This window comes from Globicephala melas, chromosome 2, assembly GCF_963455315.2.
Source record: "Globicephala melas chromosome 2, mGloMel1.2, whole genome shotgun sequence".
Taxonomy (NCBI): domain Eukaryota; kingdom Metazoa; phylum Chordata; class Mammalia; order Artiodactyla; family Delphinidae; genus Globicephala; species Globicephala melas.
In genome coordinates, this window is record NC_083315.2 from 163,996,046 (window position 1) to 164,009,440 (window position 13,395).

General features: G+C 42.1%; 1 non-coding gene across 1 annotated transcript; it reads right to left on the minus strand.

The window, feature by feature from the left end:
• Positions 1-9,480: 9,480 nt before the first annotated feature.
• TRNAV-CAC (transfer RNA valine (anticodon CAC)) lies at positions 9,481-9,553 on the minus strand. The gene has a single exon. It is a non-coding gene; the product is annotated as a tRNA-Val (tRNA).
• Between the last annotated feature and the right edge of the window lie 3,842 nt (positions 9,554-13,395).

Consider the following 13,395-nt stretch of genomic DNA (forward strand, 5'->3'; position numbering starts at 1 on the left):
GCCCTGTGTTGAACAGTAAAGAATTTGTCTGGTCCTTGTGTCTCTCAGTGGTAAACACTAAATCCTTGGCATTTACTGAGTGATCCTTTGCTGTTCATGGTGGCCCCTGACCACACCTGTGTTTATGCTAACGCGATGACTTTCCAGCATGACTGTCACGACTTAGACCAGTCATGCTGGAAAGATCAACCATGTGATTAGAGGGTTGGGGCTTTGAGCCAGCCAACCTCTAGGAAGTGGAAGGAGGCTGGAGGCTGAGTTCAATCACCTGGCTGATAATTCAATCAATCATATTATGTAATGAAATCCCAATAAAACTCGAGACCCCAAGACTCCAGTGAGCTTCCTGGTCGACAAATACATCAGATGTGCAAGGAGGAGGGTGCATCCTGAGTCTACTAGGAAAGTGCACAGAAGCTCTACATCTGGCTGGTCCTGATTTGCATCCTTTATAATAAAACTGTAGTTGTGAGTATAGTACTTTCTTGAGAGTTTTATGAGTTGCTCTAGGTGGTTGAGGGCACCCCTGAATTTGTAGCCAGTTGGTCAGAAGTGCAGGTAGGCTGGGGGCCCCTGAACTTGTGACTGGAATCTGAAGGAGAGCAGTCTTATCAGGGACAGTGCCCTCAACCTGTAAGTCTGCAAACTTCAGGTGATCTGCATAGGAATCGCACTACAAGGTTGCATCCTGGGAAGAAATTTGGACCTGATTTTGAAGGATTTTAAGTAAAGGGACATCACATATTTGTGTCTTAGGAAAATCACTCTGTGCAGTATGAAGAGTGGACTAGACAGGGAAAAATATGAAGGGAGGGCTTTATGGATTGCTGGGAATCAGGCAGGAGCAATAAACTAGGCCAACATACAGCAATCAGGAGTGAAGATGAATTACCAAAAATCTCTGAAATAACTGTGTGAAGCAGCAGATCAAAGAGCAGAATCCCCCAGGGTTGGCTCTGCAAGAATGTGCCCAACCTATCATGGAATGAAGACAGAAGTTTATTGGAAACATCACTTTCGATTATCACAAGCTAAAAGATTTGGATCTTTTAAAAAAGAGTAAAAAGATACATTTTTCTTTTGAGTCTTTAGGAAGAGTTTAAAGACACAGAATAATACAACGAATGATTATGTGCTTACCCCTGCCCCCAATTAGCACATGTAAATATTCTCTTCTTTTCTATTAATTAGTTCTATTTGTGCTTATTTGTTTTCTATTATAAATCAGTGGCTTTCCGCAGGGGGGCGGGGGACTCCCAGGGGACATTGGATGGTGTCTAGAGGTATTTTTGGTTGTCACAATTGGGGATGCTACTGGCATCTAGTGAATACAGCCCAGAGGTGCTGCTAAACATCCTAAAATGCACAGGACAATCCCCATCGCAAAGAATTATCTGGCCCAAAATGTCAGTGCTGAGGCTGAAAAATCCTGATTTAAATAAAAGAAATAAAATATTATAAAGTTGAACTCCCTGTGTACCCTTCCAAACCCACTTCCCAACCACCCTCTCCCCAAAGGCAGCCACTAACTTGAATTAGGTATAAGGACAGAGGATTTTTTTGGAGTTATATTTTTCCAATTTCTTTTTTGCTAAGTTCTTAGGGTTCAACCCTTTGAAAATGTTTAGTTAATTCTCAGTGTCTCCTACAGGAATGAAAGTACCCACACAGACACCACTGTGCCACCAAAAAAGGACAATTGTAAAGGTGCTGCCTTTACACACGCACACACACACACACACACACACCCAGATCCATCCCCTTACCACTGTTAATCTGCGCTGCCCTCTTTCTCAAGCTAGGCTGGGTTGCCCACCTAAAAGCGGGAGAGGAGACACAGTGCTAGACATGCTTCAGCCTTGACCAAAACATAAAAAACTCTTCTTCATTCAGTCTCCTTTGACACTGCTACTAGCGGTCCATCCTACAGGATCCTATGGTTGACCCTTTTACAGAATATAGTAAGTGTTTAATAAATTTGTTGGAACAGGGTCACTAAAAGCAGGCTTATTAAGCAAGGATGATCTAATTCAAGTCATCGTCTTACAAAAAACTTACAAACAGATGTTTGTGTTACAAACAGCTTATGAGAATTTGGGGGTAATACTGAAATGATGCTTCAATGCAAAAAAAAAAAAAATCAACTAAAAGAAATGAAAAAGTTATCAAAAAGATGGAGAACAAAAAATAGCTCCTGGGCTTCCCTGGTGGTGCAGTGGTTGAGAGTCCACCTGCCGATGCAGGGGACACGGGTTCGTGCCCCAGTCCGGGAAGATCCCACATGCCGTGGAGCGGCTGGGCCCGTGAGCCATGGCCGCTGAGCCTGCGCGTCTGGAGCCTGTGCTCCGCAAAGGGAGAGGCCACAACAGTGAGTAGGCCCGCGTACTGCAAAAAAAAAAAAAAAAAAAAAAAAGCTCCTTGTTTTTTATTTTAAAAAATAAAAAGCAAAACTATCTTTTAACTGCATGCTAAGTACTATGCTTTATACTGGTGATAAACTATCACTCCAAGTGAGGGAAATATCACTCAAGATGCCTTCAAGGATCTCATAATCCAGAAAGGGAAACACAAACATTAGCAGATAATGCTCGTAAGATGACATGGTGGGACAATGAAAGAGATATTTTTTCAGTATAACTGCAGCAGAGATGAAATTAAAGACTCAATTGGTAATAGCAATGCCCTTCTTCATCCCATGCAGACTATTGTTTATAACCTTGTAATAAGAGCTGAGAATGCCATTTAAATTAAAATAGTCCAACAAACTTACTCTACCAGATTTAAAATATATTGCTATAATAATCCACTGTAATTTATATGGATAAGACACTGGTTTAAAACTAGGTAGATATAATAGAATAGAGAGTATAGAAACAGAGTTTGATCTAGCATAAATATGGTATTTCATATCAGTAAAGAAAGTATGGATTATTCAATAAATGATCTTGAAATAAATTTTAGTTTGGAGGAAAAAGTACATCATATCCCTAGCTCTTCTTAGTAGCAAATAAATTCTAGGAGGATCAAAGATTAAATATTTTTAAAACACATGAAAAACTAGAAGGAAATATAGGTATTTTAAAAATCTTGAGTCAAATGAGATATTTCTAAGTATGACACCAAATTTAGAAATTCCAAAAAGAAAATAATTTTTGCTAGATTAAATTTTTAAACTTCTGAACTACAGAAAACTGTCACAAACAAATGTAAAAAGAGAAGCAATCTTTTTTCAAAAAAAAAACTAGGTCATCTGGACTAATATCCTTAAGACATATGAAGAGCTCTTATAAATGAATAAGGAAAATGTGACTCTCCCTGATAAAATGGGGAAAATGAAATAAAAATGTAATTCACAAAAGATTTACAAATAATCAGGTAGAAAGATAGCGTTCTTATAAATAGTCAAAGAAATGCAAATTTCACCACAATAAATGATGGTGAAGATTTTAAGTCTGAAAATACCAGTTTGTGCAGAAAGCAGATATTATTACATGCTGATGGTGGCAAGATACCTCGGTAGAAATCTTCTAGATGGAAATTTGGTAATACGTGTAAAAAGTTAAAGGAGAAGAGAAAATAGAGGGGAAGAAGGTTGAGGGGAAGAAGAGATGCTGAAGGGAATACTTTTGAACTAGCCCTTTTCATGAAATTTGTCTTAAAATTTATCTTAGATATGCTTCTAGGTCAAGGTGTCAGCAGGGTTGGTTTCTCCTAAGACCTCCTTGGCTTGCCGATGGCCACCTTCTCGCTGTATCCTCACGTGGCTTTGCTCTGGCTTTGTTTCCTTTTCATATAAGGATACCAGTCATATTGGATTAAGGCTCTACCCTTATTTAACATTAATTACCTCTCTAAAAGCCCTATTTCCAAATATAGTCACATTCACGGTTAGGGCTTCAACATACGGATTTGGGGGGAACACAATTCAGTCTATTACAAATCGTGAAAAGTGGAAACAACCTAGAGGTCCAGAAAGTAAAATATTATGCAGCCTCACAGCGATGAAGCCGATTTATACTTGTTAACATGGAAAGCTGTCACAATACATGACATTTTTTTTTTTTGGCCGCACCCCACAGGTTAGGGGATCTTAGTTCCCTGACCAGAGATTGAACCCCTGCCCTCGGCAGTGAAAGCGCAGAGTCATAACCACTGGGCCGCCAGGGAATTCCCTATGACATGTTTCTTAACAGGTTTTAAAACAATAGGCTTAGTATGACCACACTTTTGGAAAAATATATATGTATATTTGCAAAAAAACGTTATGTATGTAAACAAAGTGACATCTGGATAGCGGAGCTCTGAGAAAGATACATATTCAATTTTATATTTTTATGAATAATATAAAATGAATATTTTAACCTTTATAATAAAGGAGAAAAAAGTTATTTTCGAAAGGGCAGTTCCGTCCCAAATTTATTTCTTCCAGGATTATTTAAATACATTTCAAATTCTGATTGCTAATTTTTTGCATAAATAATTACAAACTATGAGCCAAAGTGACTCCGCGGGGTGCACCAGCGGAGGCCACTGATGCGAGGCAGATGACAAGCTTGAGTGGAAGAGATTCATTTGCAGAAAAATTATGAACATAAAAAAGTGTTAATTAGCCAACAGAATTTATGGGTGTGTTTTGTGGACCCTGGCACTCATTCAATTTGATTATTGTAGCCTATCAAACTACATAATTTAAGCCAAAAGGCCCTGTTAGAATAGACAAATACATTGACAAATTTCAAAGACAATAGATTCCTTTTTTTAGCAACTTGGAATCCTATGCACAATTTCAACACCAACCAAGTGGAATTTCACAAAAAAAGTGCAGTTTCACAACAAGGAAAAAAACAACGTAACAGTGTATGTTGGTTTAGTCCCTGATTGGTTTATCCACTAATTCAGTCCCCCGAGTGACAACTCTTTCCTTTTAGTGAAAAATCATCTCAATTTGCTACTTCTTTTGAGTTAGTTTTTGTATTTAAAGAATCAAAATTCAAGGCAGCTCCCTCAAATTTGAAGACCTCAGCAGTGAAATCACCTAGTGGTGATGGTCGTTCAGACTAAGCAACATTCCCAGTGTAGCCCTCCCTTCTGCATCATTAGTTATGGTTACGTTGTAGACAGAACCTCCATAATGCAGCTTGATTTGCCTAAATAGAAGAAATAGATCTTTCTCTGTTAGAGGGAAAGTTGGCATCAAGGACAGAAATTTATCTCCTGATTTTTTGCCATCCTCAAACGTTTAGCTAACTGATTCATCAGAACAAGCGAAAGCATAATGTCTTTCAACCTCTCCTGGGATTATCAAGTAGCTGATTGCAACCTTTCACAATCCTTCAGCATATGGGTTGCATAATCTTTAGGGGATTCTGCAGAATGTGCTGATAATGGTTTCCTCTTTGACATTCAAGTTAATTATCACTATTGAATCTTTAATACTTAAAAAATATGTGTTGCTTAATTTGTTCATGAATCAGTGGTTTAATAAATGCCAGCATATATATTAAATTATGTTAATGTTTAATATCTTTTTTGAGCAAAGTGCATTAAAAATTAAAATAAAATTAATTCTCACTTTCCCATTCTTACACTGTAAGTAATGTTATTTTACGCTGTGCTACAGTCTTCTACAAATTGATGTTCAGTGCTTTGAATTAATGAACTTTGTGATTTATATACTGGCTGGGGTATTATTCATTGCTTTTTCAATTACAGTAAAACTTTATACATCATGACATGAGACTGAGCAATTGGATGAATAGTACTGGGGGAGTTTTTCTTTTAAAAGGGATCACGTAATAAAGACAGAAAACTAAATTAGCGTCTCTAATATGCCAGCCAGCGACACTGGGCTCCGTGTTAGTGCGCTTATGAATGACCTTCCGGAAGTGAAGTTTTCAGAATCAGAATGTTCAGGAAAACCTGATCTCCCGCCCTTGAATAACTGCAAACGTTCATGGCGAACCACTATCATCCAGAGAACTAAAAAACAAGAATCTCTAGGATCCAGCGTATTAACAAGAGGCTGAGATTTTGAAAGTACTGACATGTCGTATCATCCTATCAATTTTTAGAACTGCCAGAAGTGATGGTTATGCTTTGCACCAACACCTAAATGTGTCCCATGCATCTGACTTCTTTCCATATTTCTTTTAGTCAACACTGACAAGATTCCTATCCCTGCCCTGGGCTCTAAGGGCTGAGGGAACATAACACAGGGATGACATTCCCCCAGGGTTTGTTCTGTTTGTTTGTTTGTTTTAATCTCTTGAAAACCCTGTGTCATTCCCAGGAGGAGCATCCCATGTAGTACATGGCCCCAGCTGGAAAACTCAAGGTGAGGCCAATGTGAGGAAAGGCTAGAGGGGGCCTCACTGAACTGCTCCCACAATCACAGAAGAGCGAGAAGCACAGTGAGAAGCCAGGAGAAGCGGTTGACAAGGCAACAGAAGCAGCAAACAGGCTCACTGGGAATCCAGACTCAGCACCGGCAAGCCACTGCCTGTGAAAAACCCACAGCCACATGGGGCCCAGGCTCCTTCCAGCCAGCTTGACCTACTCTGCTCATGACCCTCAACCTACAGGAACTTCAAATGCGCCAATAGAAAGGGAGGCTTTTCACCTGGCATGAGGGATTTTACTATTCAAAAGGAAGGACAAAGGGAGGGAGGAAAGACCTGTTATCGCCTCAGAAAAATGGGCCTGATGACAAGACCCTGCACCACGAATACCCCAGAAGCCTGGGCAGCCCCTTGCTTACTCAGGCAATTTGAGACCAGACCACACAAAACACCGGAAGGAAGCCTGTGCTTAAGACAAGGGATAGCCATGTAACTAATAAGCATTTATTAGTCCTGTGCATAGATATGCAAAATACCCATCACACAAGGAGACTTCAAACTCTAATTTTAGGATTTTATTCCTGTCTGAAAAATATAACCTCTGTTTTCTGGAATTTTCCTCATTCTGTTCTGGCATCTCTTAGTTGGTCAATCTGCCCACATCCCTTTGGTCACCTCCCATTAGAACAGGTCCCCCTCCACCCCGCGCCCCGCCCCCCAGGGCCATTGCCTCCTCCGGCACAGGGCTGGTCCCAAGTCACTGTCTGTCATACAAGCATCCATCTGACCTGACCCCTCATTTCTTGTCCCCCACCCTGTTCCCTGCTTATGGTCTTTCCTGACCCTTGTACCTGATGCTCAGGATGGCTTCTCTGGCTCTTAACACTGTCTTCTGCTTTATCCTTGATTTAAACCCAGCTCTTTGATGAAGCCTGTCTAAGCCCCTCCAGGAGCCCCTTACCCAGGACAGGTCCCCACCAAGCCAGCCCTGGTTCCTCCAGCTGAGCAGACCAAGACAGTTCTGGAAATTTTGCATTTGGAAGTCAAGGAGAAAAGCTTATTTTGCATCAACACTTATTGTAAATAACACCTGTAAAAACTGGTGGATTTCTTGTCTGATCCTTTCTCAATGATGCAGCATGGTATGTATCTCAGGGTCCTCATTCCAAACATCAGTGAAGGTTGCACAGAGCTACAGTTCATCCAGTAAGATGGTTCATCCACTAATAGGACCAGACACTGGAATCCTTGGCTTGAGTCACCTCTCTTGTCATTTGATGTTTTCTGATAAGAGACAAGTGCTGTAAAAATAAATAAGCAACAGCATTCCAGTTGTTGCAAGTTCTGGGGAGCAGGGGGCTTTTAGACTTCCTACGCCATAACCATCCAAATGGATCCCAAAATTTACGTAGCTCCTGGAAAGTGTCACAATTATCTTGGCAAGTAAATCACTCTGCCCAGAAGTATCCACAAAATCCATTTTTTTAACGTCTTTATTGGAGTACAATTGCTTTACAATGGTGTGTTAGTTTCTGCTTTATAACAAAGTGAATCAGCTATACGTATACATATATCCCCATATCTCCACCCTCTTGCATATCCCTCCCACCCTCTCTCTCCCACCCCTCTAGGTTGTCACAAAGCATGGAGCTGATCTCCCTGCTGCTACCCACTAGCTATCTATTTTACATTTGGTAGTATATATAAGTCCATGCCACTCTCTTACTTCATCTCAGCTTCCCCTTTCCCCTCCCTGTGTCCTCAAGTCCATTCTCTACGTCTGTGTCTTTATGCCTGTCCTGCCCCTAGGTTCCTTAGAACCAGTATTTTTTTTTTTTTTTTAGATTCCATATGTATGTGTTAGCCTACAGTATTTTTCTCTTTCTGACTTACTTCACTCTGTATGACAGACTCTAGGTCCACCCACCTCACTACAAATAGCTCAATTTCGTTTCTTTTTATGGCTGAGTGATATTCCATTGTATATATGTGCCACATCTTCTTTATCCATTCATCTGTCGATGGACACTTAGGTTGCTTCCATGTCCTGGCTATTGTAAATAGAGCTGCAATGAACATTGTGGTACATGAGTCTTTTTGAATTATGGTTTTCTCAGGGTATATGCCCAGTAGTGGGATTGCTGGGTCGTATGGTAGTTCTGTTTTTAGTTTTTTAAGGAACCTCCATACTGTTCTCCATAGTGGCTGTATCAATTTACATTCCCACCAACAGTGCACAAAATCCATTTTAAAGCCTCTGCTTTCAGGTTATCTGAAGACCCTGTATGGAGAGACCTAGCATAGGTTGTAGTGAACAGATGGTGTAGGTTCCAAGAAAGTCATGACATGTGCTCAGTTTTGGCCAGAGTGGCTCATGGTTATACTGTGGTCAGTGCCAGCTGAGACCCACTCAGGACCCTGCATGGCCTGCCCAATGACCTCCAGAACTTTTGGGAAGGTGGTGACAGCATGGGAGCGTGACTGAGGGAAGATTCAGGGATGTGTCCCACCCTTAGTCTCTGAAATAGGTGTGACTCGTTGGCTCCAGTTAGAACTGGTGAATTCCCCAAATCCAAATGTCAGAGTGGTGATTTCTTGCAGAGAGTGGATGGCAGCCCTGGATATTTTGGGAACGAACCGTATCATCTTCCCTCATCTCTTCTGGGAGAGCAGCCTACTTCTACACATCTGCTCCCAGGAGATCAGTCTCCAAAAAGCCCCACCTTGAGTGCAGGTTACAGGGTCAAAAGATGCTGCTGCTTTGGCTGCCAGCTGGGGTGATATAGGCAGAGAAGCTGGGATGCGGAGGCATGCTATCCTGACCTACAACTGCTTCCCTTGCAGCCTGTAGACACTGCGAAAGCAATTTTGAAAATCTGAGACATCTTGATGTATCTGTTCATCTTAAGCTTATTTTAATAACTATAATTTTATTTATTTTTTAAAGCATTTATACCCTTTAAAAATTTTATTTATTTACTTATTTTATTTTATTTGGCTGTGCTGGGTCTTAGTTGCGGCACACAGGATCGTCGTTGCCACATACAGGATCTTTGTTGCAGCATGAGGGATCTTTAGTTGCATCATGCGGGATCTTTTAGTTGCAGCATGCTAACTCTTAGTTGCGTCACGTGGGATCTAGTTCCCTGACCAGGGATCAAACCTGGGCCCCCTGCATTGTGAGCGCAGAGTCTTAGCCACTGGGCTACCAGGGAAGTCCCTAATAACTATAATTTTAGATGGTCATCTTTTATCCTGATCTTGAGTCTTACATCTTACATTTAATTTTTAAGCATCATAATGAATATTAATGAACTAATTTACTTAGGGATTCACCTAGAGTCTATTCCTTTATGTATGGCTTTCATCACAGTGATCTCAAACACTTCTAGGAAGATTACCCACATAAATAGTGCCCCCAGCATTTATGCTGGGAAATACTTGATTGCTTTCTGCTTATTGTTAATTCAGGAAACCCGTTCATTCTCAAAATATAAACTCTTGCAGTTGAATCAAATGACTCAGCTCTCCCGCTCCAGCCATGCTGCCTGGCCTTTCCTCACAGCTCCAGACAGGGGTCCAGTTGTCCTGAGCACACCCCCGCTCACCTGTCCTGTTGTACGAAACTAAACGCGTTCCCTTCTTTCCCAGAGTCTCCCTATTTACTCCCACCAGTTAGACTGTGCAAATATTCCCGTGTCCTTCGGGGATCCCAAATCACACTGGACCCATGAACCAACCCTCCAAAATCACACATGATGTGTGGTACATGTGTGCATAGTTTTCTGGGGATCACACCACGGCTTTCATTATATTCTCAAAGGGCCCATGACCGTCTCATCCAAAAGGATGGAAATGGTCTCTCACTGTCATCGATACTGTCCTATGGTATACTTGCAACAGTAAAACAGCCTCCTGGCTGGTCCCCCCGCCTCCAGGGTCCTTCCAGTCCATTCTGTGCACTGACACCACCTCACTGATCATCAGTGGAACACAAGGTTTACCTGCTTTAATTCTCTCCCATTCCCCAAGTCCACGGGAGCCTGAGAGCGGTGCCACCGCACCTGTTTTATTCCTAATTAATTGCTTTGCTACCTAGAACACCTCCCCTGCCTCTCTCCGCACACCCATTCAACCTCCACACTTCAAGGCCCAGCCAAAGGCACATCCCAGCCGAAGACCAGCCTAGAGGTGGAGTTTGGTTTCAGATGACAGGATACCTGAGAGGGGATGTGGGCCTGGAGGTTTACAGAGCTGGAAAGGTCTGCATGGAGTTGAAAATCTTGAAAAAGGACGAGCTCTCCAAGGTTTCAACCTTGACAATGAAAGAGCTCTCCAAGGTAACTAAAAGCAAAAACAGTCAAATGTTTATTCTCAATTTCTACAGCACTTAGGTGCCCGGCCCAGGGCTCCACAAAGAGCTCACTTGAATACTTACCGAACAAATGTGGAATGTTACATTCAAAACGAAACATAATCTGATGGGGGAATGGGAGTTTCATAAGGTTAAAATTTGCCTGCAAAATATTTTGAACAAAGTACTTTGCAAAAATTAGGTGAATTATTTCCCTAGTCTTTGCCTCAAAAATTGTAATTTATAAAAGCACTGGAGTTGAAAGTGGTTTAAAGCGGCAAATGAAAAGTCAAATGACATCCTTAATAGGTGTATATTAAATATACATATTTCTATTAACATTTTTCATGGATGTGATGATAAAGTAAATCTACAGTGGAGAGAAAGAAAATACACTTTGCATTAATAATTTGTAAATCACTATCTCAGGGATTTGCTTAATTACTGTTACCTATGCAACTAACCCCGGGCATAATTATTTAGGAAAGAATTCATGTCTTCCTTGCGACACATTCTAAACCAATATTGTTGGTCTCTAAGGAGAAACTGTGTCCGCAGTTAAGTTAGGTGTTTAATATCATGAGTCAATATTAATATTAAACTAGAGCTGAAGAGAGAACAAGAAACAGGGGCTGGTGCACAGCCACAGAACCACGCTACAACTGCAGGCAAATGTGAGTTGCCAAATTAGGTGTTATTGAAATGGAAGACCAAGCAGGAAGCTGGTGGATCGGCAGGCGGGGCCCGTCCCTCATAACGCGCTCACCAATATAACATTCCCCCAGTGCTTCATCTTCATTTGCAGAGGATAATGGATAGGATCAGGGCTGCGAGAGTTTGGTCAGTTGCACAAGACCCAGCCTCTAGGCACAGAGCTACCACGGAGCCTGGCTTCTACCAGACCATCTACTCTCTACCAACTCAACAGCAGTTTATAAATTCCCCCCAGGGCTTAACAATGCCCTTTGGACCTCCATGCACAGGAGCCCTTTAAAAGCCGTCATCCCCAAAGCTGGCTGCCCATAGCATCCCACCAGTGTTCAGACCACACAGCCCAACTGTGCCCCAAATCTAGAGAATTTCCAAGTCAGAGCCCTCAACAATAACTGCTCCTCTGCACATGTGACGAAACAGAGGCCTGGAAGATCTAAGAACTGGGCCCGAACCTGATCTTCTTCCAGTCCGGAGGAGGTTCTGCTGTATCCCAGTTCTGCCAGCTGTTATGACATAGGGGATGCCAACCGAAGTAGAGCTGGCTTTTCAGAAGTGATATTGCAGTCCTTCAGGAATCCTGAGCGCCTGGACCTTTGAGTGTTATTGGAAAAGCATTGTTCCAATTTACTGGAAATTTTCCTTTTACAAATTGACCTCCTGCCCTTGCTAAACCGTTCCCCTTCTTTTCGTCTGGAAACGGTCTACCTGGACACCCCTTGCCATTGTTACCCGGCTGTGGGCACAGGGATTCCTGTCTACTAGGCTCCCTTGTAAATAAATGTAGTAAGCACTGGCAAAGAATGGGAGGAAAAGGCTGGAGCATCAGAGGTTTTTTGATGCAGCTGTTCTAGAGCAAGACCCACGGTGCAGAAAACCAAACTCTGACAGCAGGTGTTTGCAGCAAAATAAGGGTTTATTTGCAGGGTGCCAAGCAAGGGAGTGGGAGACCAGTCTCAGATCCACTCCATCTTGGTCTTTGAGTTAGGGCTGTTTTAAACGGGAAGAACAAAGAAACTGGGATTAATCATTTTGTGACATTTCTGTGACATTTCTTAACTGTCGTTTCGCGAGTCAGGATGCCTCTGGTTTATGATTCTCTGGCCAGATGGTCCAAGCCTCAGGGATCTGTGAGCTCATCTTGCTCTGAGTCTTTACGTTAACGATGACCTCCATAAAAGCAATTTTACTGTATTAACAATGTTACCGAGAACAGCCATCTTTGTCATCTGACTGTTTGATTCGTGTTCAGTTAGCACAGGATTGAGGTCAGAGGAGACAAGAAAGAGATCAAGGTTTTGAATAGAGAGATTAATCATAAACTCTGCAAGGGAACTCGGTTTTAGAGGCACTCAGTTTCACAGTCAGTGGCCAAGTCCTTGACCTGAAAGCTGCCTCGGGTGCCCGTGTCTTCATGAAGGGCTTTGCCTGGCTCAGAAAAGCCTTGCAGCTGATAAACTTTGTGAAGTCCCTGTCCTGCCTGTTTCCACCAAGTAAAGCACCCTCAGCCCTTTCCCCTTCCCTCACTGGTTTAGGCAGATGGCCCAGTCCGTCACAACCAAAGCGGAGAAATGGTCTGAGCTGACTCATTGAAGAACAGTAATTCCTTCCAGAGAAGATTCGCCATTCGCTTAGACACTGGAACGATTATTTGCTGGCGGACAGCTGTAATTACTTTTTGCTGCAGGTAGGCAACTGTTCCAGAAGTCAAACTAATAGAATTACTGGTTTCTGAACGGCTTTTGGAACAAGTAATTTTCAACGAGTCAGCACAGCATGTTCAGTGAACTTTCCACCCAGGACAAATCCCTGCCTCTGTGACTCCGCACTGCAGGCAAGATGTGGGTTCTTCGATGGGGCACTTTGGAACTGTAGGGGCATTTTTCTTCCAGGACCCTTCGTTTGAAAATGGGACTTGAGCAAATCGTGCTTGGAGATATTTCATGAGCTTGCACCAAATCACTCTTCTAATTTTTAATTACTCTGGGAGTT